The sequence below is a fragment of the Hyaena hyaena genome, unplaced genomic scaffold, assembly GCF_003009895.1.
Source record: "Hyaena hyaena isolate Hyena2069 unplaced genomic scaffold, ASM300989v1 scaffold_668, whole genome shotgun sequence".
Taxonomy (NCBI): domain Eukaryota; kingdom Metazoa; phylum Chordata; class Mammalia; order Carnivora; family Hyaenidae; genus Hyaena; species Hyaena hyaena.
In genome coordinates this window covers 769870-797755 of record NW_024081301.1, presented here as the reverse complement: position 1 = coordinate 797755, position 27886 = coordinate 769870, and positions in this window count along the sequence as shown.

Here is a 27886-nt window from a genome sequence, read left to right as displayed (position 1 = left end):
CAACACATGAGTGGATGTGATGTGTGTCATTTAGGAGCAGAAAACTTTTGTTTTTTAAATGTTTTTTTAAATTTATTTCTAGGGGAGAGAGAGAGAGAGAGACAGCGTGAGCAGGGGAGGGTCAGAGAGAGAGGGAGTCACAGACTGTAACAGGCTCCAGGCTCTGAGCTGGCAGTCAGCACAGAGCCCGACGCGGGGCTCGAACCCACGAACCGCGAGATCACGACCTAAGCGAAAGTCGGACGCTTAACCGACTAAGCCACCCAGGCGCCCCAGGAGCAGGCAACTTTTAAGAGCCATGTAGTCTTCCCTCCACCACTGCAACTGGTAATATGCCAGGTGATGAAATCTTCATCAGCTTGGGTCCAAGAGTGAGGAAAATGTGAAACGGGGCTGCCAGCAGACTTACATCAGAAATGTACCGTGAATGACAAACAAACCTTCATTATTTTAAGATACTTAGATATTTTAGGTCTGTGCATTCCTAAAGCATAACTTAAACTGACTGCTGCATTGACCAAATAGTCTTTAAAAGTAAATTTCCTTTCCTGTAATTTTATTTTTTTCCAAATGTTTGTTTATTTTGGGGGGGGGGGGGGGAGAGAGAGAGAGTCCCAAGCAGGCTCAGCTCTGTCAGCACAGAGCCCAAAGCAGGGCTTGAACTCATGAACCATGAGATCATGGCCTGAGCTGAAATCAAGAGTTAGATGCTCAACTGCCTGAGCTACCCAGACACCCCAGTAATTTTCCAAAATATAGAGTAATTTCAAGTATCTTTTTCTTTTTGAGTTCATGCTATATTGCAGTGTGGTCAGAGAATACATCTTGCATGTTACAGTCTTTGGTATTTGATGAGATTTCCTTTGTGGTCCAGCAAGTGATTAATTCTTAGTTTACATATATGTAGACTAGAATAAGGTAGTTAATTGGGCTGTTCAAATCTTCCATACCTTCACTAATTTTTGATGTCCTAATCTATCAATTACTAAGAGATGTGTTTTTAAAAATCTACTATGTATAGATCTTTACATTTCTCTTTACAAATCAATTGATTTCTGCTTTAAATCTGTCTGACGGCCATATTATTAAATACACGCAAATAGTGGATTTTTGCTCTAGATTATGAAATAAAACTTCTTTGTCCCTAATAATGTATTTTATCTTGAGATCTGTTTTTCAGAGTGGCTGCCAGGTGTTCCAAAGTTATCACTATCTAGGATATCACTGGCTTGAAGTAACTTTTTAAAAATGTTTTATTTATTTTTGAGAGAGAGAGAGAGAGGGAGAGTGCAAGCAGGGGAGGGGCAGAGAGAGACAGAAGGACAGAGGATCTGCAATAACCACACTGAGCCTGATGTGAGGCTCAGACTCCTGAACCGAACCACGAGATCATGACCTGAGCCAAAGTCGGATGCTCAACAGACCGGGCCACCCAGCATCCGCCCCCACAAGGTAACTTTTTCTATTGACTTCTCAGCTGGGGAGGTGTGTCAGGCAGTTTCAGAACTATGCACGTAAAGATAAACAAGTTCCAAACCCATGCTGAAAGCAGCATTTTGACATCCTTTTATTCTCTTTGTCCCCAAAGGAGCATTTCATGATGTCCTTTCAAAAAACACAAAATGGAACAAATCCAGGCCCAGGTACCTACGCTGAGGCGCACACTCTAGGCAACTCCATTTCCTAGTCACTGAAGGTAACGAACAGTCTTGCTTTCTCAGAAATAGCAGATACCTCAGACACCCAGTTCCTATTAAACTATGCCATGCTTCTGTGCCGAGGAGAATTCTTGCTGGAATTGTTCTTCTCCAAAACAAACAAAACAGACACAGAACAAAACTCCCATATATACTCAGAAACACACTTATTTTTCATTAGCCCTGGATGGGATGTGTTAGTGTCCTTCCCCTCCTAATAAATCCTTGTAATTAAATAACAAACTCTTGTTGTTCTTGCGCATACAGAAGCCAGATGTTTTTCTCAGCGTAGGAAGGGGATGGAGGGCTGGGAGGATAGGGATGAGCAAGGTGTAAGTGTTTTAGACGTAAGTGAAGTAGGAAGGCTATGTTTCAGGTGACACAACAGGGCTCAACTGAAAAATCTCACTCACCTTAGGTTTCTGCTCTGTTTGTTGATCAGAGAAGAAGGAAGCACACGGTTCAGAGCATAGGCCTCAGGCAGACATTGGTTTGAGCCCTGTCTCTGCAATGCAGTAGCTGTGTGATGCGAGGCAAATTGCCTAACCTCTCTGAACTATACAGTTTGCTCATCGGTAGGATGAAAATAATTCTTCTTATATCATAGGTTTGTTATGAACACCAAATGAGAAACCCATGAAGCCCTAGTCACAGTACACATAGAAATTAGCTATGATTAATAACCCCATGCAGTAGAAGCTATTCTTATTACTGTTATAGAGAACAGAACAACACCATAGAATAAGGAAATGTTTGGGCGCGCCTGGGTGGCTCAGTCGGTTAAGCATCCGACTTCGGCTCAGGTCATGATCTCATGGTTCATGGGTTCGAGCCCCACGTCGGGCTCTGTGCTGACAGCTCAGAGACTGGAGCCTGCTTCAGATTCAGTGTCTCCCTCCCTCTCTGACCCTCCCCTGCCCGCGCTATCTCTCTCTCTCAAAAATAAATAAAACATAAAAAATTTTTAAAAAAAAATAAGGAAATGCATGATATGAAGTTGTGCTAAGGGGTCCTCTATTTATTATGGACAGAGGGAGCTGAACACATCCTATCTAGGGCCAATTAAAAAGAACTATGTTCCTGTTGTGTGTGTGTGTGTGTGTGTGTGTGTGTGTGTGTGTGTTCCGTTTTGTTCAGGAGAGGAACAATTACACAAGAAGCATGGCATGGTCTAATAGGAGTTGGGTGGCTGAAGCATCTCAGTGCTATTTCTGAGAAAGCAACATATTTCTGCTAAGGGCCTCAAAACAATTTCTCATGTGTGATCATATCATGATGTGGATCCATTCCCACTAAAAAGCTACTACCTTGGGGCCATCGGGGGGGCATGTGTGTGACTGGATTAAGGAATTATGGCGCGTAAGTATTTGTTACGGGACCAAAACACATTAACAGCCAAGGTCACATTGGCTAAAACCAGCTGCTAAGAGCATCAGACACTAGACAGGTAGATTTTGGTGAGAAAAGGGAGCAGGGAAAAGGTAGTAAAGGGCCCAAGAAATAGGATGGTCCTGCCCAGGGAAGCCTAGGAGATCAGGTCACCCATGGAGCATCAAATAGAAAGGTAGAATGATTCTGAAAGGGGTATAGGAGAGGAAGACTGGAGGCCAACTTTGCCAGTTTTAAATTTTGCTTTCAGTGAGAACTAAAGAAAAGATAAAGTTTTTTGGAAATTGGAGCCATTTCTAAGATTCCTGTCAAATGACGTGGTTGTGTGAAAATTCATGAGTAATCATGAATCCTTATCCTGCATTTTATTGAAGGGCTTAAACCAGGCTGAATGTAAGAAAGAGATGCAGGAAACCTTAAGCTCCTGGAATGAAGCAGCATCAAGGCTTTATGGACAGTGACTGTCCTGCCTTCCCCTGACTCACGCCATGACTGGCAGTGTGGCTCTGGACCTCGCCCCAGGCTTATATCTCATGTGAGACATGGAAGCTACCCTGCTGCATGAGGAAGTTCCAGTGCTATTGGGAACCCCCAAGTGTTGGGCCTAAGCAAGTCAGTTACTCAACAACACGTGCAGTGTCCATATTCAATTCAAGACAAAGGAATTTCCCCCCAGTGAGTAAAACTAGGCTAGTGAGCAAAAGCCATAGACAACTCTTGATCCAAAATTAGGAAAGGCTTCGGGCACCAGCATGGCTCAGTCGGTTGAGTGTTCACCTCTTGATTTTGGCTCAGGTCATGATCTCACCGTTCGTGGGATCAAGCCCCACATGGGGCTCTGAGCTGACAGTGTGGAGCCTACTTGGGATTCTCTCTGTGCCTTTCTATCTCTTCCTCCCTTGCTTGTGCTCCCCCTCTCTCTCAAAATAAATTTTTTAAAAACTTTTAAAAAATATTAGGAAAGTCTTCCTAACAGTCAGAGCCATTCAAGGATAGAATGTAAAGTACTAAAATCCCTGTCATTAAATGTGTTTCAAGCAGAGGGGCGCCTGGGTGGCTTAGTCGGTTAAGCGTCCGACTTTCGCTTAGGTCATGATCTCGCGGTTCGTGGGTTCGAGCCCCACGTCGGGCTCTGTGCTGACTGCCAGCTCGGAGCCTGGAGCCTGTTTCAGTCTGTGACTCCCTCTCTCTCTGACCCTCCCCTGCTCACGCTGTCTCTCTCTCTCTCTCTCCTAGAAATAAATAAAAAAAAAATATATAAAAAAATGTGTTTCAAGCAGAGGCTGGCTTGTAGAAAAGCAGATACTGAGGAAATTGGACCTGACAAGTTTAAAATTCAATTCTAATTTTCCAGTCACATAAAATAGAAGAAATGACCACCAATTACAATGAATTTACATTGTAGCCAAGAAAACAGAAATTGTGAAAATAATAGCAGATCCAAAGCAATGTGTATTAAACCAAACCAAAGGTCTAAAAACTCAGTGCAGAAACACCAAAACTAGCTGTCCTGAGAATATTCAAGAAAGACCCCAAATTTCTTCACACCTGAGGAATATTCATCCCTTTGCATACACAATAATTAGACTTGGTTCCCGGTAGTGAAGATAAAGTGCACAGATGATTCAGAGCCAGAGGAATTGGTTCACAAGTTCTCGTTCAGGCCTCACCAGATTTCTACTTAAATGCAGTACAGAACCTGATGCTTGCCAATAAATAATAATGATAATAATGATAATAATGACTTCAAATAAACAGTTGCCTTGCCATCTCATGAGAAAAGGCAGACCTGCTTGAGTGCTCTTCTCTGGATTTGTGCACACTACAGGTCTATTCTCAGTATTTCACTTTGCGATAAATTAGGATTCAAAGTCACGGCTTCCCAAGCTTAACTGTTAATTCAGAAGATAGAATCTGTGACCTCATGATTTCCCACGGGCTTTGAAATCATTATTTATTTATTCATTCTTTGCTTCTGACAGTGCCTGCAGATCAGATTAGAAAAGTATTCTTAATCCTGCAAACATGCGTCAGCTCGAAACAGGAAGGAGAGAGAAAAATTAACAAGGGCTTGCTACTCAGTGTGGTCCAAAGACCAGCAGCACAGTCACTGCCTGGAAGTGCTCAGCAAAGCAGAGCCTCAGCTCCTTGTGCCCCACTCCCAGATTTGCTGAATCAGAAGCTGCATTTTAACAGAATTTCTCCCCGCCTCCCTGCCCTGTGAGTCGTAGGTGCCTTAAAATTGGTGAAGTCCTAAACTAGGGAATGATGATTCTATGGCCCACCTTCTGACCTTCACCCCCTGAAAGCTATATGTAGAAATAGTAGCCTCTGGGAAACAAAAAGGGGAGAAAATGGCTTGGACTGTAATCATTACTGAAATCATTGGTCAAACGTTTTGCAACGTTTTCGAAAATTTCCTATTGCTCACATGGCACAGCTACACTTAACATGGGCTGGCAGACACTCTGGCTTGTTCAGATCCAAACCAGATGATTAACCTCAGTTAGTTATTAGACTTCAGGGGGAAAGCCCACAACAATTGCCTGTACATGGAAAGGCAGCTGTTTCTCAGAAGCTGCAAAGACCAGACGGAGCAGGGCTTCATTTTTTATAGCCTGCAGCCTCCTGCCTCTTTGTCAGCAGAGGGAAATCCTTTCTGCTAGGGTGACTTCTGAGACACCAGTAGCCGCAATAAGGGCACGAATGTGGCAGTGGAGGGAACTTTTTCAGCATCCAGATGTGAGAAATACACAAAACAAAAATAAAGTCTTTCCTAGAATACTTCCTCAATTCCAAAAGGCCGCGGATTACAGGAAACACCATAGATTTAAAATAGCTTTTCAGGCAGGGTGGTCAACAGTTCTTTAAATAAATCACAGACCTGTCCCCATTTTTTAAAAAGTAAAATCGAGGAGGGCAGGTTTGTGAGGGTATATCCTAGAATCAAGAAATTTGGTACGTCTGTGCTTGGCTGCTTCACTGGCCAGTTTTGCTAATGGGTATTAGCAAGGAAGCCTTTACAAATAAGTATTTACATCCAAATGTATGTGAAAAAAAAATGATGTTCACTATCTTCTGCAGTCTTGTTTCACTGCTGGATTGAAAGACATACAATATGAAGGGCTATAACAAAGAGAAATATCAAAACCACCTTCTCCAAATACGTTTGGATTGGAAATCAGATATATATGGGGGCACCTGGGTGGCTCAGTTGGTTGAGCTTCTGATCAGAGCTCAGGTCATGATCTCTCAAGATTTGTGACTTTGAGCCCTGTGTCGGGCTCTGTGCTGATGGCTCAAAGCCTAGAGCCTGCTTTGGATTCTGTGTTTCCCCTCTCTCTCTTCCCCTCCCCCACTCTTGCTCTGTCTCTCTCTCAAAACTAAATAAATGTTAAAAATTTAAGAAAGAAAGTCAGTCAGATAACTATTAGAGCTTTGTGCTCCTACAAAATTTTGCCTTGCATAATGTGGGGCCTGATTCTGGTCACCGAATGTTCCCCATTTCACGAAGAAAACCCATCGGACCACGGGTGTATATGCATGGGCTAGAGGGCATGCGGTAGTGGCCAGAAGCAGAGAGAGAAACTGAGGTCCTAAAAGGGGACAAAAATTTCCTCAAAACAGACAGTGAGTCAGTGAGATCCTGAGTCTCTGATATGCAAGGTTAGTGTCTTTCACTCACACCTCCTCCTTTAAACTGATCTGGGTCTTCTGGTGTATCAGCAAAGCTTCTTTCAATAGGGAAGCTTTAACATAAGAAAAAACACACCAGTTAAGAACTGCAGAACATGTCACCAGGAAATGCAGAGTAAGAGGTCTACTTTCATGCCAAAGGTAGACAATGTACTTCCTGATCCAGCCTGGGTACAGATATCCTCAAACAACCATCACCATGTGTCATAAAATTTATGATGAATCAACTTTGCTAATGGAAAAGTCCTTTCTTCCTACAGCCTTCTGGAAAGTTGTTTTCTACTTTTTTTTTTTTTTTATGCCATAGAGAAACTCAGAAAGAGGAACCTTATAGGCTAATGGGTGGGAAAATCTGTGTCACAAGGAACTGTGGTCATATATACCTTTATAGATCTTTATCTGAATAAAAACCAAAGAAAAATCTCAATGGCTATTTTTAAAATGTAAAACGTTTTAAAAGAATTCCTCGCAGAGGCCTTAATCTTTCAGAAAAAGGAGACGCCAAGGGCTTTTCTCTCCCCTGAATCCTGAAGCTCCCTCTAGTGACCAAGAACTTAACACCGCTGCAGGTACAGAGAGGAAACATTTTCTAGGGCCTCTTGTTTGTAGATTGCACGCTGAACTCTATAGAGCATTTTCACATACACCTGACTATTCAACACAGAAACCTAAAAACAAAAGTATTCTTTCTCCCATTTCATAGACAAGAAACTGAGGCCCAGCCGGGCCAAGACTTGTGCAGGTCACATGGCTATATGAGAACCCAAACAGGAGGCCAGGTGTCCTGCCCAGGACCTGCTGCATTGCCTCCTGATCTGGGCAATTGTGTAAAGTTTTCCGTGACTATTCTCATAGAAAGGGCTCATGGTGGCATTTTTAAGGGATCTACAGAAGTGATTCTTGACTTTCAGAGAGTCCTTTTGAGAATATGATGAGAGTTCTGGCCATACCTATACATTTTTTCCATACAACCTCAGGAAATATATGGATTACCCTGATGGAGGTCAACTAACCCTCTAGGACTCCAAGGACCCCGAGCTAAGAAGCTATTAACATCTACTGGGTATAATCTTGAGATATCAAGAACTTAAAGAATATGAACTGTGAAGTTCTTTACTCTTTCCCTTAATTGTGATGTTTTCCATGCTTATCCAGTTACCTCTTTAGCCCATTGTTTGGAGTATTTAAAAGGATTGAACAAATTAGTATATATTTGCTAACATTTAAGGAAAAGCCTGTGGATACTGCCATCACGGCATTCTAGCCTTCCCACAGGCATGCCTGGGATTAGTGGCAAACTGAGATGTTTCTAGGAAAGTAGCAATTTGAAAGCATTTTTTTCAAATGTAAGAGCATACCACAGTCTTCCGGCTGGTTCTGTGGAGACTCTAAAGATGCAACATAGTGAATATATAGAGGACTTTTCTCAGTGAACAAAAACCAGTATTGCCTCTAAATTCTCAGCTCATTTTATCATGGCATATCCAATGGCTTTGGAACAGCCCAAATCAACAGTGATGGTTTTCTAGTTCACATAAGTCTCTTCCATGTAAGCTCCATGAGGGTAGAGACCATGCCCATATCAGTCAGTTGTATTCTCAATATCCAACACAGTGCCCCACCATACTATACTCCCAATAGATATTTGATGAATGACTATGTGAATGGTTATCTTTGAGTGAGGCCTTCTAGGAAAGTGCTCATTTCCCTCTCTAATTAATCGGTGGCCTGTGGTTATGTGAGACATTGCCCTAGAACACTTCACACAGGCAACCTCGGGTTCCAGATCCTTGGCTGCTCTGATGGAAAGTTCTGTTCTCTATTCTGTGACCAACACCCATGGTCTAGATTGGGCTGCAACCAATGATCACAACTTCCTGCCTTAGCCCTCCCCTCAATAGCACAGTCTAAAAGGAATATACTAACCTTTGAGTAAAATGCAGCACACTAGTGACATTCAGCCATCAAGGCTATTAGGAAGCAATTAGGAAGACCTTTCTGGAGCATCTCACATAACCTCTACTCATCGTGCCCTTCCATCCCTCTGAGCTTTCATAATGTCACTTCCCTCGGTTTCTTGTCATCCCTGCCTATCTGGTGAAAAGTCACCCCAGAGATGTTCTCAGCTCCCATAGTTAACTCTCCCTTGTTTCCACAGCAGAGTTCAGAACTTCATGACTGTGCCAGGTTCCTACAACAATTATATGTTGCTGTCCCCTTCTCTTCCACATATAGCAAGACCAGCAAGAGGGATAGGAGTTGCTCAATTCAAGAATGGACAACAGGGAAAGGGAGGCAGGAGAGAGCTAGAGATAAGATAGCAGGGAAGGACTCAGCTGACATTGTTGATTTGGAAGATAGATGGGGCCATGAACCAAGAAATGCAGGCCACCTCTAGAAGCTGAAAAGGTGAGGAGATAGATTCTCCCCCAGCATGTCCAGAAAAGAAGACAGCCCTGCCAATACCTTCATACCAGCGCAGTGAGACCCACATAAGACTTCTGACCTCCAGAATTGCAGAATAAGAAATCTGTGTGTTTTTAAGCACCCCCCCAAAAAGTGGGCTGTTTCACCCTCCAGTTTATTGTACTTGCCTTGATCCAGTATTTTCAACAGTTACTGGCAACATCCATACGAAAGCACAGAAGCTTCTCAATGAAGAATTACTGTCTGAGCCATGGCAAAGCTGTGGTTTCAAGCGCAGGTGGACTCTCGGCATAGCACTGACTTTTCCCAGCTTCCCTGTTGGATATCATATTTAAATCAAACCTTCTCAAAGTTTTGAGCACCACCTTTGGAATTTTTTATCATATCAAAAGTAGCAACTGAGCTAACGTTTACTAATTATACTTCCTGGAGTTGACTCCATTTTAAAACAGCATTTTGCTTTATATGTAATATCCATCAAATGTCTGGTTTGATGTGCGAATTGTTTTTTCCTAATATACATCCAAATAAAAACAAAACTATAAAATGGAGTAAATCTTTATATTCAAATAAATTTGTAACTATTACAATTTAAAAACAATGTTGCCTATGTACCCAGGAAAATTGCCTCTAGGCATCATCAGTAGTGTGCCTGTTCCACTTTGTGAAATACTTTTCTAACATTTCGTTACCCTCCCCATGCCTCTACCCAAATGTACCTTTTCATTCTCAGCAGGCTCCCTAACCTCTTCTATATTCTTTTTTTTAATGTTTATTTATTTTTGGGTGATAAGTGCAAGCAGGGGAGGGGCAGAGAGAGAGGGGGAGACACAGAATCCAAAGCAGGCTCCAGTCTCTGAGCGGTCAGCACAGAGCCCGATGTGGGGCTCAAACCCATGAAGTGTGGGTGAAAGTCAGATGCTCAACCAACTGAACCACCCAGGGGCCCCACGCCTTCCACATTCTTAAAAAGAGAGTCCATCAAAGCCTCCTGTAACAAAGAATTATTCAGCCTAATATGATAATAGCACTGAGGTTAAGAAACTCTCATCTAGGGCAAGAACATTCCAGGCTAAGTTAATACACAAAGGGTCCCAAGATGGGAACTCACTTGACTTCTCTGTTCTCTGCCCCTGCTTCCTGCTCTACTAACCCCCTGGCTTTCCTAGATATCTTTGGAAGCTGACTTTGGGGTTTTATGAGAGAAAAGGATTCCACCTATTTGTTTACCGAAAAGGGAATTCTTCCCAGCCATCTTGCCCAGTGATGGATGATCTCAGAGTTTGCTATCCGAAGATCAGAAAGAGCAGTTCACTGAAGAGCTAGAATGGAGATCTCCAATATGTGGTTACTAGTTTCCTATGGCTATTTGAATTTAAATGAAAAGAAGTGAAATAAAATGAAAAATTTAGTTCTTTAGGGACATTAGGCACATTACAAACACACGAAGGCCACATGTGGCTTTGGCTGCCATATTGGACAACCCAGATATAGAACATTTTAATCATTGTTACATTAGGCAATATTATCCTCAAATAATTAAATATTAATGATATTCCTAAAAACAGCCCATCAGACTTTCATCCCATCAAGCTTTTCACTGTATCTTCTCACTCCATACTACACCCGCAACCACTCTCATCCTTTCTTCTTCCTGCTCTGCTCTCAGAATAGGGGTTGCCCTTCTTTCTGTTCATAAAATGTCTAATTCACTTGTGTTCTGAAGCCCATCTGATGCATTGCCTCAAGGATCTTACTCCACCAGTTTAGCTTTCTTCTACCTTAATTAAGTTGTGAAATACACCATGCATACAAGAGCATATCAACATACCTGTTTGGCTTAAAGAATAATAAAAATACAAGCTCATGTGCCCCCATCACCCAGATTAATAGAACACTGCTGGTACCTTCAAATGGGGATGGCTTTTATATATCTCCACTGTAGTTTTAGCACCTATATATGAAGTCTTAAACAACATATTATTTAGTTTTGTTTAGTTTTAAATTTCATATAAATAAAATTATACTGATTATATTCTGTGACTTTTTTACTCAGTCTTATGCTTTGAGATTTACCTATTTTGGTGTATATCATGTAGTTCTTTTATTTTCACTTCTATTGAGTATTCCATTTCATGACTAATGCACAAGGCTCCTTCACTTTTATTTCTGTACAATATTCCATTACATAACTAATCCACAATTTATTTATCACGTTACTGTTGTTGGATATCTGAGCTGTTTTCAGCTTGTTGTTTTCATAAGCAATACCATTTAAACATTCTTGTAATTGTGTCCTAGTGCATATTAAGGATTTCTTTAGGGAAATGGCTTTCAAAAATTTTTTAACACAACTCATAACAAAAAAATGTTTTACAACATAACCCAAAATGATTAATACAAAATTTTACTATGAGCAATCCAAAAAACTTTAAGAAAATAATACGTAACTTTACCATCAGCAATATATCCTGACATTTTCTATTTCTATTCTGTTCTCTTTAATTCTATCATGTCCTGGTCATCATTTTTTGCTTTTTGTTTTTGTTTTAAAGGCTGATACATCCACCAGGGTGATTTAACCATAATCAAATTAGGGGATCCTGGTGGACTCAGTTAAGCATCTTACTCTTGATTGAGCCTCAGGTCATAATCTCACAGTCATGAAATTGAGTTCTGCATTGGGCTCTGCACTGAGCATGGGCCTGCTTAGGATTCTCTCTCTCTCTCTCTCTCCTTTTCCCTCTGCCTTCCCCTGTTTGCATGTTCTCTCAAAAGAAGAAAGGAAGGAAGGAAGGAAGGAAGGAAGGAAGGAAGGGAGGGAGGGAGGAAAGAAGGGAGGAAGGGAGAAGGTAAAACAGCTCCATGACATATACCTAGAAGTAACATTGTTAGGTTGCAAAGCATGAATAGGCTTTAACTGATAAGCCATGTTCCAATGGCACTCTCTCAGCTTATACTCCCACCACCAGGACATGTAAATTACATTGTTTCATGGCCTTGCTAATCTGGTGATAAATTAACTCTAAAATTTGTTTCTAATTTGTTGATATTGCAGAGTAGGTAACTCATTGTGGTTGCACTGTTATGGTTACTATTAAGATAAAGCATATTTTCCTGTTATGGACCATTTGTGTTTCCTCCTCCCTGAAATGCAAGTTTGTATCTTTTGGCCATTTTTCTATTATGATATCTACATCTTAGATACTCATAAAAGTCCTTTAAATTTTTGAGGTGCTGATCTTTTATTGAAAATGAGTTATAAATATTATCTCCCACTTCATGGCTTGTCTTTTGACTTTGTTGAATGTGGTTTTTGATAAACTGAAGTTATGTAATATAGTTGAATGTATCAATCTTTTCCCTTATGATTTATATTTTGTTTGTTGTTTAATGTCTTAAAAACTCCTTCTGTATCAGAAGGCTGTATTAAACTACATAGTCTTCTGAAAGGGTTATGCTTATGCTTTCATAGTTAAGTCTTTCATTGACCAAAAATTGATTCTTATGTATGGTACAAGGTAGGGATCCATTTTTTAAAAAAATCTACATGGATCTTGCCAGTGCCATTTATGAAATGGATGGTCTTTTTTTCAGTAATCTCCAAAGACTTTATCATGAACCAATTTTGCATGCATAGTTGGGTTTGTTTCCATGCTCTCTATTCCAATCCATGGATCTATTTGTCTACCTCTGTATAAATACAAGGTCTGAATCATTATGGCTTCGTAAGAGTCCTAAATCTTGGTAAGATGAGCCCCTCCACACCTTGTTCTTTGTAAGTTTCTGATCTACTTTTGAACTCTCCTTGTGTCTTTTTTAAAAATTTTAAGACACTATTGAAGTCGTTCAGCTTGAGTAAACTGTACATATTTAAGATGTATAATTTGATACATTTTGACATATGTATACATCTGTGAAACATCACCACCATCAAAATAATGGACATATGCATTACTGCCTCCCAAATTTGCTCCGAGCTTTTTGTGAATCCTCCCTCAAGAACTCCCCTGCCAATCCCAACACCCCTGCCCTCAAGTAACCACCACTTTTTGTCAGTATAGATTAGCTTGCATTTTCTAGAAACTTGCATAGATGAAATTATATAGTATATATTCTTTTTAGTCTGGCTTCCTTTACTCAGTATAAAATTACACTGAGGTTCATCCAAATTGTATGCCTATAGTACATTATTTCTTAAAATTGCTGAGTAGTGTTCCATTGTGTAATACAACTATTTGTTTATCATACAATGATGGACATTGAGTTCTTTCCAGGTTTTGGCTATTAAATGTCCCTAAGCTTTCTTTTACAGTGCAGTTAAAGTTAAATTACTTGGAAACGATTTGATTCTGTTGGTCTCGCTTTTAAGCTTTGTTATGTTGGACCACAGAAGCATTTATTCTCAGACTAAATTTGACCCACTACTGAGTCAAAGCTCTTCTGAGTACTCTACTGGATGCCTATGATTATGAGGTTTTGGACTCTGGCTGGTGGAAGCAGGAACTATTACCAACACTATATGGGCCTTGAGAATTGTATCCTGTAATCCTTTGGGGTGTTTCTTTCCCCCAGCCTCAGGTAGTTTCTTCATAGGCAGGAATTGATCAGTACTTAGCTGAAAATTTGAGAGGGGCTCTGCAGATCTCCAGATACTTCCTTCTGTTCAGTTCTACCATCTCCAGTATGCCTCCCTGTAATGTCTATCACCTTGACTTCCCCAGATGTCCAGCCCCATCTCTTTAACTCTGGCCTGGGATCCACCACCTTGCACTTGAGCTGGACATTCTCTCCAGGCAGTTGAGTAGAGCAATTGTAGGACTCACCTGGTTTGTTTCCCATCACTTGGAGATCACTGCCCATTGCCTGATATCCAAAGTCCAAAAAAATTGTTGTTTCATGTATTTTTCCCCTATTTGTTAATTAGTTATTCCAAGTGGCAGGATGTATCAGGTCCCTGTCACTCCACTCCCTCTTGGCTGGAAGCAAAAGTACTGAACAGTGTCCTTATGTATTTGTGCCTTTTAACTGTGAGCTGCCAGTTTTCCCTAGAACTTTGGGGTCACTCCTTGAAGCTTGGTTTAGAATTGATTTCCTTTAGAAAGGACTTTCATTAGCTTTTGTCAGTGACTTGAAAACATGATCAGTTAAGGACCACTTTAAAATTAAATTCTTCCCTTGAGTAGTGCAAACAAGAAATTCACAAGAGGTATTCCCTATCACCACTCAACACCACTGTTGAGAAAGGAAAGCTTTCCTACTACCCACTTCTGCATGGCAAAGTTCATTTATCGTTCACCTTTATACATTTGGAGTCCCAATTTTGTGCATGTTTTCTCTATGGGAAATACTATGTTAACAGGACTTAGGTGTTAGATCTTGTCCCCCTCACTCCATACAGCCATGGAAAGAAAACCTCATCATCACCAGAATTCAGACATGCTAATTCTGATATGCTGTGTGCTCGCTTCGGCAGCACATATACTAATTCTGATATGCTGACAGGATCAGGACTGCCATTTGTACCTCTTCATTTCTAACTCCCTCTCATCAGCCAATAACACAGTGTTCAGATTCTGAACACTCACTCAATTTTGGATCCTCTTTCTTGGATACAGCCTTCTCTCATACCTGACAAGTTTTTAAGATGTGCTGTCTACAGTTTTCTCTGTTTTCTAATGTTTAATTTATGCTCTAACCCACTGTAACCTGTGTCTCCCTCTAGGTCTACAATAAAACTGGTCTTCAGAAAATCAACAATGATGACTTCCTTCTACCAAATCCAACGAACACTTCTTGTTTCTCATCTTACTTAAATAATCTGCAGTATCTGGCACCTTCGATCATTCTCTTCTCTTTGGATTCTTTTAACATCATTCTTTTTAATTCTACTTCTGCCTCCAATTTCTTCTCACTGGATCCTCTTCTTCTGTTTTTCTTGAAGCTCTGTAAAGATTTTTCCCTGATTTTCTCTTTGTGCCATTATTTTTCACCAAGGCTCGTGAACCATATACTACCAGCTGCCAACCCCAGAACTATTCATCCTTTTTCCCTCCATAGTAAAAACCCCATTTTTATCTGGCACAATGTTGCCCAGAATGACTTATTCTCCAGACTAACTAGCATTTAAATAGAGCCACGTGACTGAGTCATGGCCAACCATGTAGAGATGTTATATGGGGTTTTCAGGAAGACTACTTAAAGGAAGCTGATTCAGCTGGGAGGAGCTCTTCTCTGTGCTCCTGTCTTCCTTCCATCTTCTGTCCTGCAACATGGACATGAGAACTGGAGCTCCATCTTGAAAAACAGGTGACTTTGAAGTTGGAAGCTGTGTAGTAAGATGATAAAGCAGAAAGGTAGAAGCCTGGTTCTCCACTGACCCCATGGAGCCATATCAGCCTAAACCATTTACCTCTGGACTTCTTTTATAGGAGAGGAGTGAACCTCTGTGTTATTCTGGAGGACAGTGGAGTGTTATGAACAGCAGGTCCAGGCTGAAAACTTGGTCATACTAGATTCTTTTCTTCTCCTTGCCTCCCACATCAAACAAATCGTGCTGACTCTGACCCCTAAATATCTCTCAAATCTTCCCTCACCTCTCACTTCATGCTATTCAAGTTAATTTCAAGGTCTCAATGTTTTTTGCTTAGACCATTGAAGCAGTTTTCTTAAACATAAGCCTATCTTGTCTCTCAACCATTTGAAACCTACACATGCAGATTACCTATGGAATAAAGTGTAAACCCCTTACCATTGCTTCCTTGGCCCTTCCCTGTCAGATACCTACCTTTTTTTCCTTCTCTTCCACTTCAAATATTTTTTCTTAAGTTTATTTATTTTGAGAGAGAGAGAGAGCAGAAGAGGAAGAGAGGGGGAGAGAGAGAGAATCCCAAACACACTCCACACTGCTAGCGCAGAGCCCAATGCTGGGCTCGAACCCATTAACTGTGAGATCATGAGCTAAGCAGAAATGAAGAGTTGGACGTTTAACTGACTGAACCCTTCAGGTGCCCCCCACCTCAAATCCTACTGCCAATAATATATCTCATATCATGGGTTCTTATTTATTAAACATACCAAATGGTTTCATGCTTGTATGTCTTTGCACACATTGCCTGTTTTCCGTGTGATGCCTTTCTCCTTTCGTTGATCTCTTTTTGTCCTTGAATTTCCTATTCATATACCAGCTAGTCTTTGATGTTTCCCATCCCTTTCCTGTGTTTCTTCCTCTCTGGCATCTATATCTTGCACATATTTCCATCACTGAATTTATTATGCAATAATTTTTGTTTACATTTTTGCCTTCCCTCCTACGCTATGAGCTCTGAGGATGGAGAGATATCTTACTGATCTCTGCATGCCCAACAAATAGCAGAGTGGGGTTCCTAGCTCATTATATATATGGAAAACTAGGTCCTGAATAAATAAAATTATGTTTTATGAAAATTAAGCAGAAATTAATGAGGCATAAAAATTATGATGATTTTCAAGAAAGAATGTTTTCTCTAAAAATGGAAGAGTTTTTAATAGTGTTTTGACAAATTTGATACAGACCAAAAGTCACCAGAAAAAGGAGTCTATTAGTAATATCAACCCAGTGGTGATACTGAATGAATTCTGTAAGCTGTGCTCATAAAGGGCTTAGTGAGGTGCTTGGAACATAGTTAACTCCCCAACAGTCTTAGTTATCATGATTATGATTATTTTTAATGTGTAATTGTGTCACAGAGCACAAAATAAAGGTTATGAATGTTTCAGAAATCCTCATGTGGTAGGAAGGCCTCTAAACACTTTTATAGACTGCTGGGAAAATAGTTCCACAAAAGTAATAAAAGAGGGGTTTCCTCACTAAAAATGAGCTCACTACATAGCTTCCTGAAGTGGTGGTTATTGCTTAGGAGTGGATGATAGCCACTTATTTACATGAGACCATTTGGTCGCTGAAACTGGAGCCATAAAGCTAGCTGTGTGACCTGCTTTTTTCTTTCTTTTTTTTTTTTTTAACCTGCATGAAGAGCCAAAACTCTGAATCTCCTTCAAGAACTCAAACCAGATTTCCAAGAAGTTGAGCTTGGGTATTTGCTTGCATTTTATATAAATGTGTAAACAAAGGAATGTTTTAGCAGGATCTAGGAGGAGTGTGCGTGGGAAATGAAACAACGGACACATTGTCTAGGTTTTCTCTGGTATGAGAGATTAAAGGAATGATCGTAGCTTCACACATACTGTGTGTTTGTGCAGTAATTATGCTTTACAATTGGTTTTGGTTTCTCCATTAATGTCAAAGATTCTTTTATAGAATGTGAGAAATCTTTTTGGCTCCCGCATCCTGGTCACAAATATTCTTTGGTCTTATCCTGGTCACAAATATTCTTTGGTCTTTTTATGCTTAATGATAGCATTTTAAAAGCTATGCTTTGTATAACTCTGCTGTGTGTGTGTGTGTGTGTGTGTGTGTGTGTGTTGGGGCCATGGATAGGGCTGGGATACAGGAGAAAGAAGGAGTAAGTGGGGTTTGGAGAACTATGTTTTAAAAGTAAACTCATACGGCAACCATTCACATTAAAACAAGATGACAAAACTTGCAAAGAAAAACAGTCCCCAAACAGAAGTTTAGAATTCTTAATAAATTCACTTAGGTGATGAAAAAACCTCATAACACACCAACATGGGGTACATATCTAGACACGATTGTCTACTATTCTTCTTGCTCTGCCTATTAAGCACAATGTACTTGACTGGTCCCAAAGATGAAAAAGTAGCAGCACTGTTTTAATGCATCCCATGAAACAGAGTTGAAATTGAATTCATAAAACTTAGTTTATTCATTTTTTATTTCATTCTGATGCATTGGTTTAGATCTTCCTAACTAAGCCCTATAAACCTGGTATTTTTTCTACTATTGTCCCTTTCCAATATTTATTAGTATTCATGAGAAAGGGGAAGAATTCCTGTTATTCTGATATATTTCCTTTTCTTTAGCTACCATAACATAGTTACTATTATCAATGCCTATTATGTGTCAGGTGTTCTGTGAGGTATTTTGAAACCCAGTTCTATTACTAACTAGCAAGTTATCATCTTTACATTAATATTTTCTTTTTTATTTATTTTTTAATTCAAGTATAATTTACAATGCTATATTAGTTTTAGGTGTACAATATAATGATTCAACCCTTGTATATATTTCTCAGTGGTCATCAAGGTAAGTATACTTTTAATTCTCTTAATCTATTTCAACTGTTCCCACACCCACCTCCCCTGTGGAAACCATCAGTTTGTTCTCTGACTTTAAGAGTCTGGTTTTTTGTTTGTCTTTTTTCTTTTAATAATTTTTTTTTTTTTTTATTTCTAGGAGAGAGAGAGAGAGACAGCGTGAGCAGGGGAGGGTCAGAGAGAGAGGGAGTCACAGACTGAAACAGGCTCCAGGCTCCGAGCTGGCAGTCAGCACAGAGCCCGACGCGGGGCTCGAACCCACGAACCGTGAGATCATGACCTGAGCGAAAGTCGGACGCTTAACCGACTAAGCCACCCAGGCGCCCCTTGTTTGTCTTTTTTCTTTGTGCTTTTGTTTTGTTTCTTAAATTCCATATGAGTGAAATCATTTAGTATCTATCTTTCTCTGACTTATTTATTTCACTTAACATTATACCTCTAGGTCCATCCACGTTGTTACAAATGGCATACTCTCATTGTTTTTATGGCTACACACACACACACACACACACACACACACACACACCATCTTCTTTATTCATGCAACTATGGATAGATACTTGGGTTGCTTTCATATTTTAGTTACTGTAAATAATGCTTCAAAAAACATAGGGGTGCATATACCCAGTAGTGTCATATGGTAATCTTATTTTTAATTTTTTGAGAAACCTCTATACCATCTTCCACAGTAGCCGTACCAGTTTGAATTCCCACCAACAGTGCACACACAAGTGTTCCTTTTTCTCTGCATACTTGCCAAATCTTGTTATTCCTTGTCTTTTTAATTTTAGCTATTTTGATAGGTGTAATATTATACCTCATTGTGGTTTTAATTTGCATCTCCCTCATAATTAGTGATGTTAAGCTTTTTTTTTTTTTTCATTTGTCTGTTGGCTATCTGTATGTCTTCTTTGGAAAAATGTCTATTCAGATCCCCTGCCCATTTTTAATTGGATTTTTTTTTTTAGTGTTGTGTAGGTTCTTTATATATATTACATATTAATCCCTTATTGGATTTGCAAATATCTTCTTCAGTAGGTTGTCTATTGATGGGGATTTGGGGGGGGGGTTGTTTTCGTTTTTGCTGTGCAAAGTTTTTGTTTTGTTTTGTTTTGTTGGTGAAGTCCTAGTAGTTTAATTTTGCCAGTTTCCCTTGCCAGAGAAGACATCTAGAAAAATGTTGCCAATGTCAGAGAAATTACTGTCTACGTTTTATTCTAAGAATTTTATGGTGTCACATCTCTCATTTAGATCTTTAATCTATTTTGAACTTTTTATGGTATAAGAAAGTGGTCCAGTTTCATTCTTTTGTCCAGTTTTCCCAACACCATTTGTTGAAGAGACTTTTTCTCATTGCATATTCTTGCCTCCTTTATCAAAGATTAATTGACTATAAAAGCATGGTTTTAGACTCTCTAGTTTTTATAGTTTCTAAACTCTCTATTCTGTTCCATTGATCTATTTTCTGGTTTGATTTACATTAACGTTTTCTTGAGCATAAAAATCTTGATTATAGGGGTGCCTGGGTGGCTCAGTTGGTTAAGCATCCAACGTCAGCTCAGGTCATGATCTCATCCTTTGTGAGTTTGAGCCCCACATCAGGCTCTCTGCTGTCAGCACATAGCCTGCTTCAGATCCTCTGTCTCTCTCTCTATATACCCTTCTCCTGCTCATGCTCTCTCTTTCAAAATAAATAAACTTTAAAAATCTTGATTATAAAATACATACATAATGGAGTAGTAAAAATTAACATATAGTGCTTAGAATAATGCCTGGTACATAATAAACATACAATAATGTACAGTATTATTATTATTTACTATTTTTTAAATTAATCCTTAAAACCACCCTTTGAAACAGATATTATAATCTCATTTTACAGATGAGAACAGTGAGGCTCAGGGCCTAAGAATGTGCTCAAAGTTACTCAGCTAATAAGCATCACAGCGGCAATTTGAACCCATTTCTGCACATCTCTGAAGGTCATGTTCTACATTATGCTAAGCTGGCTCCTCAACATGCCAACTTTTCATTCTTACCTTGGGCGTGTTCTTACTCCCTCTGTGCCTCAGTTCCTTATCTATAAAATGGAAATATAATAGTGCCTACTTGCCAGCATTTAGTTAGAGTAAGCACTCACATAAATATCATTCTGATGTCTGTCCTAGCAATGACGTTGCTTTCTAAAACCTAGGTCTCTTTTAAGACCTCCTATGCAAGTTAAGAAAGAAAAACAAAAAACAAAAAACACACGACTAGCTACACAGTAAAGTGATGACCACTTTTAACCTCATCTTTCACCCAGTGACATGATTATTATACTAAAGGTCCTTTTAATCTGCTTAACATTTTATTCCTACATTTCTCTTTGAACCTCTCTTGGAAGAACCCTAACATCTTTATGTAAAAATAACAGACTCAAACCACCTGAAATAACAAAAGTGGGGATTTTTTAAAGGGGATCTGTTTGTTCTGGAATACTATGAAAGAAGCCTGCTAATTCAGCAGATTATTAGCTTCAAAGCAGTTCAACTTGACCAACTTGGAAGCCAAAACAGTCCTCATGGTCAACATACAAATGTAAATTTAACGACTAGCTTGACAAGTGCATTATAAAAAGTTGTATGTAAGAGAAAAAGAATAAAGTGGGGGAGCAAGAAAAGAGTTACTCTCTGTGTCAATGGGAGTCTAATTTATGATTACAAACTGTTATTTCAAAATCCATAGTTAATACTTTATGTTGTCCAACCTGGCTTAAGTTGTTACTCCCACTTGGACTCTCTCTCTCTTTTTTAATTTTCTTAAATAGCTAAGTATTTCAATTGACGTTCTAAAATCCAGACGACTGGACAGAGCATTCTTCAAAAATAAGTGTGTCAAAACTAAAACTTGTAAAAATAAAAAAATAAATTCCTATAAGGAGTTATACACCAAATCTTTCATCAAAGAATTGCTTATGATGTGTGGCATCATCAGCTCTTGATTATACACATTAGTGGAGGGGATCCAGTGACCCAGATAATCCAAAAATCATTTACATAATTTTGAAAGAAATATGTTTTGGTATTTACATTTAGTCCTGGGTAATCTGGAGTTCTTGGGATTGAAAATGGACACAACATAATGATATCACGCTGTTTGACTTAAAGAACCAGGTAAACAGCCCAGATTCTTGACCTGGAACTTGTCCACAGCTCTTTCTGCTTTCAATTTTGCCGAAGTTAAGATTTCCATGGGGCACCTAGGTGGCTCAGTCAGTTAAGCGTCAGACTTTGGCTCAGGTCATGATCTCTCGGTCATGAGTTTGAGCTCTATGTCGGGCTCTGTGCTGACAGCTCAGTGCTTCAGGTTCTGTGTCTCCCTCCCTCTCTCTCTCCCTTCCCCCCGCCTCTCCTTCTCTCTGCCGCTCCCTGCTTGTGCTTTGTCTGTCTCTCTCTCAAAAATAAATAAACGAGCGACAACAAAAAAAAGGTTTCCTTTCCAGGATTACCAATTTACGTAGACCTTTCCCTTTTTCAGCCAGCAGTGTCTGTGACTTAGATCTTCCATTAAGTGAGGGAGAAAATTGTGCCTTTCCAACACCAACAGGACCACGCAATGTATGAAATAAGAAAAACAAACAGATATTGGATGATCTTATTGAAGCTACTGCACTCTGTCCTCATTTTCCTTTCTGCACAAGCTGATTCCAGTGAGGCTGGCTGTGATGTGTGACAGAGTGTCAGCCTCATCCTTGTGCATACTTAGCTCTGTGTAAATGACTGGTCATTTGATCTGCTTGCAGGTAAAAGCAGCCTCACTTCTGCTGAGTCACAAGGGGAATTATCAATGTCTAGAGAGATTTAAATGTAATTCCTCAAGAGAAATACATTGTAGACACTTTTGCAGAGTAAATGAAACACATCATTGCTCCATCACCAATCAGAGCCCACAAAAGTGATACATTTAAGAAGGGCAACATGTTAAAAGGTCAAGAGGGAGAAAAACATCTGTAAGGTGGGTGAAAAGCACAGCCACAATACTCCTGATTTTCCTAAAAAATAAAAGCCTTCGTTCACTTGCTTGCTATTATTCCCTCATATTACACAAAATACAACAAACTTGTTCCATTTCAATTACTTGCTACCAGCAAGCAACTTTCGGTGTCACTTTCATTTCGTGATCATTCCATTATACTGCTGGATGACTTATTAGTGCTTTGTTTATTTAACTCCTAGGACACAAAAGTCTGTATTATCCAAATGCAATACCTTGAAAAGCCTCTGCTTAACACATTCCAGAACGTCTTCATAACAGCAATAAATGATGCAGGATTTTCAAAATATCGGTAAACACTAACTATAACTCCGAGAGTGTCGTGCAGTAATTATTTTTCAACCGTATTTGCAACTTTTAGATGAGAGAGTAGCATGTTGTTACATAATTATATCCTAGGAGTAACTTGAGTGTGAATCATACTCAGCCGTGTTTCTAAGTGATTTTATTCTGTTTCACCTCAGCAATTCTCAGGTTAGTTGGGATTTGTTAAGTTTCTAGGACTTTGGCTCCATGTCATTAAAACTATGCAACATCAGTAACATTCATTTGTAGACTCAAGTCAAAAAATTTAACTTCCCAAATATCGAATTAAGATTATAATGAGTATAGGGGCAACTGTGTGGATCAGTTGGTTAAGCGCCAGACTTTGGCTCAGATCATGCCAAAGGTCATCACTCTTGTGGGTTCGAGCCCCATGTCAGGCTTTGTGCTGACAGCTTGGAGTCTGGAGCCTGCTCTGGGATTCTGTGTCTCCCTCTCTTTCTGCTTCTCCCCTGCTCACACTCTGTCTCTCTCTCTCTCTCAAAAATAAATAACTTTAAATTTTTTTTAAAAATTATAATGAGTATTAAATGCACACTTATTGTGATGAGCACTAAGTTATATAAAGAATTGTTGATGGGGCACCTCAGTGGCTCAGTTCCATTAAGTGTCAGACCAACTGGCTCAGGTCATGATCTTGTGGTTCTTGGGTTTGAGCCCCGCAATGGGCTCTGTGCTGACAGCCCAGAGCCTGAAACCTGCTTCAGATTCTGTGTCTCCCTCTTTTTTTGCCCTTCCCCTACTCACACACTCTCTCTCTCTCTCCAAAAAAAAAAAAAAAAAAAAAAAAAAAAAAAGGAAAGAAAAGAAGAGAAAAGAAAAGAAAAGAAAAAAATTCTTGAGGGGCGCCTGGGTGGCTCAGTCGGTTTTGGCTCAGGTCATGATCTCATGGTTCGTGGGTTCAAGCACTGTATCAGACTCTGTGCTGATAGCTCAGAGCCTGGAGCCTGCTTCGGATTCTGTGTTTCTGTGTCTCCGTCTCTCTCTGTCCCTTCCCCCCACCCCTGCCGCCCCGGCACTCTTTGTGTCTCTCTCTCTAAAATAAATAAACATTAAAAATTAAAAAAAAAAAAAGAATTGTTGAATCACTATATTGTACACCTGAAACTAATAAAATATTGTATGTTAAAAAGAAAAGTGAGGTATTGGCAGAAAGATATACACATACAATCAATGACACAGAACAGAAAACCAAGACATAGAGATGACAAAGGAGCAAAGGCAGTTTAATAGAGAGAGGACTGTCTTCTCAACGCATGGTGCAGGAGCAAGTGGATAACCATCAACCAAAACAAAAACAAAACAAAATGGACCTTGACCTAAACCTCACACCTACACCAAAATTAATTCAAAATGGATCAAAGATTTAAAGGCACGATTATAAAACTTTTAGAAGACAGGAGGAAACTTTCAGGAACTAGGTTTAGTAAAGCATTCTTAGACAGACCAAAAGGAAGTTATAGAATGTTAAAAATTGATAAATTAGACTTCATCAGAATCTAAACCCTTTTTTCTGTGAAAGATTCTGTTAAGAGAATGAAAAACATGAGCTGTAGACTGGGAGAAAATATTTGCAAACCACATGCCCAACAAAGGACTTGTAGCTCATGTACATAAAGAACTCTCAAAACAATAATGAAAATTCCACCTAAAAAAAGGACAAACTAGATGAACAGACATTTCAATGAAGAACACATCCACACAGCACATAAGAACATTAAAAGATGCTCCACATCATGAGCCATTAGGGAAATGCAAGTTAAAACCAAGCTGAGATGTCACTATATGCCTATTTGAATAGCTAAAATAAAAAATAATGACAATACCAAATGCTAGCAAAGAAGTAGAGAAACTGGATCTCTCCTACATTGCTGGTGCAAATGTAACATGTATGACTGACCACTCTGGAAAAGAGTTTGTTTCTTATAAAAAAAAAAAAAAAAACAACATCAACATGCAACTACCATATGACCTAGCAAATGCATTCCTGGGCATTTACTCCAGAGAAATGAAAACTTATGTCCACACAAAAACTTGTACACAATTGTTCATAGAAGCTTTCCTTGTAATATCCCCAAACTGTAAACAATGCAAATGTCCTTTGATAGGTGAACAGTTAGACAAAACATCGTGCATCCTCACCATGGAATACAGCTCAGCAATAAAAAGGCTATTGATACAGGCAACATCCTGGATGGGTCTCAAGGAATTGTGCTGAAGGAGAAAAGCCAATCTCAGAAGGTCACATACTGCATGATTCCATTTATACAACATTCTCAAAATGACAAATCACAGCGAAAGAGAACAGATGCGTGGTTGTGATGTAGTTGGAAGGAGGCGGGCATGACTACAAAGGAGGCACACAGCAGAGATCTTTGTGGTGATGGAGCAGTTCTGTGTTCTGATGCAGTGGGGTGGTGGCTCTGGGAGTCTATACATGTTTACAAAATGACATGGCACTATGCACACACATTATAGCAATGACAGTTCCCTGCTTTTGCTATTACACTGCAGAATGTAAAATGGAACATTAGGAGAAACTGGGTGAAGGGCACACAGGACCTCTCAGCACTGTTTTTCCTGTGAATATATAATTGTTTCAAAATAAAAAGTTTTTTAAAAGCTCAAAAAAATAATAAATTTTATTAAGTATATACTTTCATTGTCTATTGTCCCTGTTTTTAACTTAAGTTGAACTTCAGTCTACCTGAAATATCCCAAATGAAGGGGGGCACCTGGGTGGCTCAGTCAGTTAAATGTCTGACTCTTGATTTCAGCTCAGGTCATGATCTCACGGTTTGAGTTCCAGCCCTTGGTTGGGCTCCACACTGGCAGCGTGGAGCCTGCTTGGGATTCTCTTTCTCCCTCTCTTTGCCCCTCCCCTGCTCATTTTCTCTCTCTCCCAAAAATAAATAAAGCTTTAAAATTTTTAATAGAAAAAAAAAGAAATATCCTGAATGAAGGTATCAATTTCTTCTGAAACAATCCCAGTGGTTCTCAAAATTTAGAAGCTCAGGAGAGTTTTTCTTTTCTTTCTTTTCTTTTTAATGCAGATTTCTGGGCTCAACCATCAGAATGCATTAGTGTATAAATTCAACGGTAGGTTCAAGGATATTCATTTTTAACCAACACCATAGAGTTCTGATGCACATGATTTGAAGCACATATTTTTAGAATCACCAACTTACAATACTATTATTAATTAGATTTGAAAAGGAATTTAGTTGCCATGGCTATCACAGAAAACTCTTTTCCAAATTTGCTATTAGTCCTAATGATAAGCATTATACAAAAAACGAATCTGACATAATACTGTAATAACATTGTGTTGTTGTATGGCCACTTTGGAAAAGAGTTTGGCAGTTTCTTTAAGAAGGAAGGAAGGAAGGAAGGAAGGAAGGAAGGAAGGAAGGAAGGAAGGAAGGAAGGAAGAGAAAAGAAAAGAAAAGAAAAGAAAAGAAAAGAAAAGAAAAGAAAAGAAAAGAAAAGAAAGAAAGAAAGAAATCAACATGTGACTACCATACCCCCAGCAAATGCACCCTGGGTATTTACTATGCTTGCTGTGGTGAGCATGGAGTGATGTACAGAACTGTCGAATTGATGTGTTGTGCATCTGAAACTAATAAAACACTGTATGTTAATTATACTTCAATAAAAAAAGGACACGAACAAAAAAATGAATGTGAACACTTTTAAACTTGTTCAACTTAATAATACTGAGTAGTTGGGTATATTTAAAAGGGCATTTTTTTTGGTTTGGTGAGTCACTAGTGCAATATTTATTGCATGCCTGTTATATATGCTGAGCAGTGAAGCATATAAAAAATAAACACAACTAGAGTCTGTTCAGCAGAGCTTTATAATCTAGTTAGGGAGGCAAGATACAACTATAAAGAAGTTAAGTCATATTACTTAGAGTGAATGATTAAATGGCAAATAAGGGCAAATCAGAGGAGGAGCAGATAGGGATTGACGTGAAAAAAGGCCCTCCCAGGAGTTCAGGGCCAGGGAGAGGGGGGTAAGACAGCCCTTGAGGCCAGGTTAAAGAAAGCCAGAGGAGTGACTTTACATTTGAGTGATTATACTCTTAGACTGCTAGAAACACATGACATGTCAGCAATGCATATTTTCCTTCAGAGTTCAGAGATGCCAACTATAATTAAACCCAGATGCATACATAAAGGCACTGCTTACTATAAACGGGGCAGAACTCTATCCCCAAGTTTAGATCTTCTAAAACTATCCAATTTTTTAATGTGAGAAATGGAAGAACATAGAACAATCCTCATCTACAATCAGTACTTATAGACAATGACCAAACTTGAGGAAGAAAAGACAAAGAAATCTAGTGTAAAGGTATATTTTTTAAGAAAATGAAGAAAGGTTTTCGTTAATTAGTTCAAGTTTTGGACTGGAATAAAGTACAAGGATGGAGGAAATGCATCACCCCCATTACATACCAGAATGTATAAATATAAAACGGCAATGGAAACAGGATGAAAAAGCAAGTGAATAAAACAGGCCAGGGTGGGAGGCAATTGTCAGTGTCAAGAAGGTGGCCAAAACAACGTTAATATCCATAAAAGTATTAAAATTATATTTATTCAAACAAAACCTTGCACACAGATGTTGATGGCAGTACTATTCATAATATTCAAAATGTAGAAACAGCCGGTGTGCCTGGGTAGCTCAGTCGGTTAAGTGTCCGACTCTTGGTTTCACCTCAGGTCATGATCTTGCATTTTGTAAGTTCAAGCCCTGCACAGGGCTCTGTGCTGACAGCACAGAGCCTGTTTAAGATTCTCTCTCTCCCTCTTTCTCTGTCTCTCCCCCACTCACTCTCTATCTGTCTCTCACAATAAATATATAAACTTAAAAAAAAAAGGTAGAAACAAGCAATTGTCCTATGAATGGATAAACAAAATGGGTATATCCATAATAGTGGAATATTTTTTAGCCATAAAAGGAGTACTGATAAATGTTGTAACACTGATGAACCTTGAAAACATTATGCTGAAAGAAGCCAGACACAAAAGGTCGCATTGTATGATTCCATTTATATGAAATATCCAGATCAGCTAAATCCAAAGAGACAAAGAGCA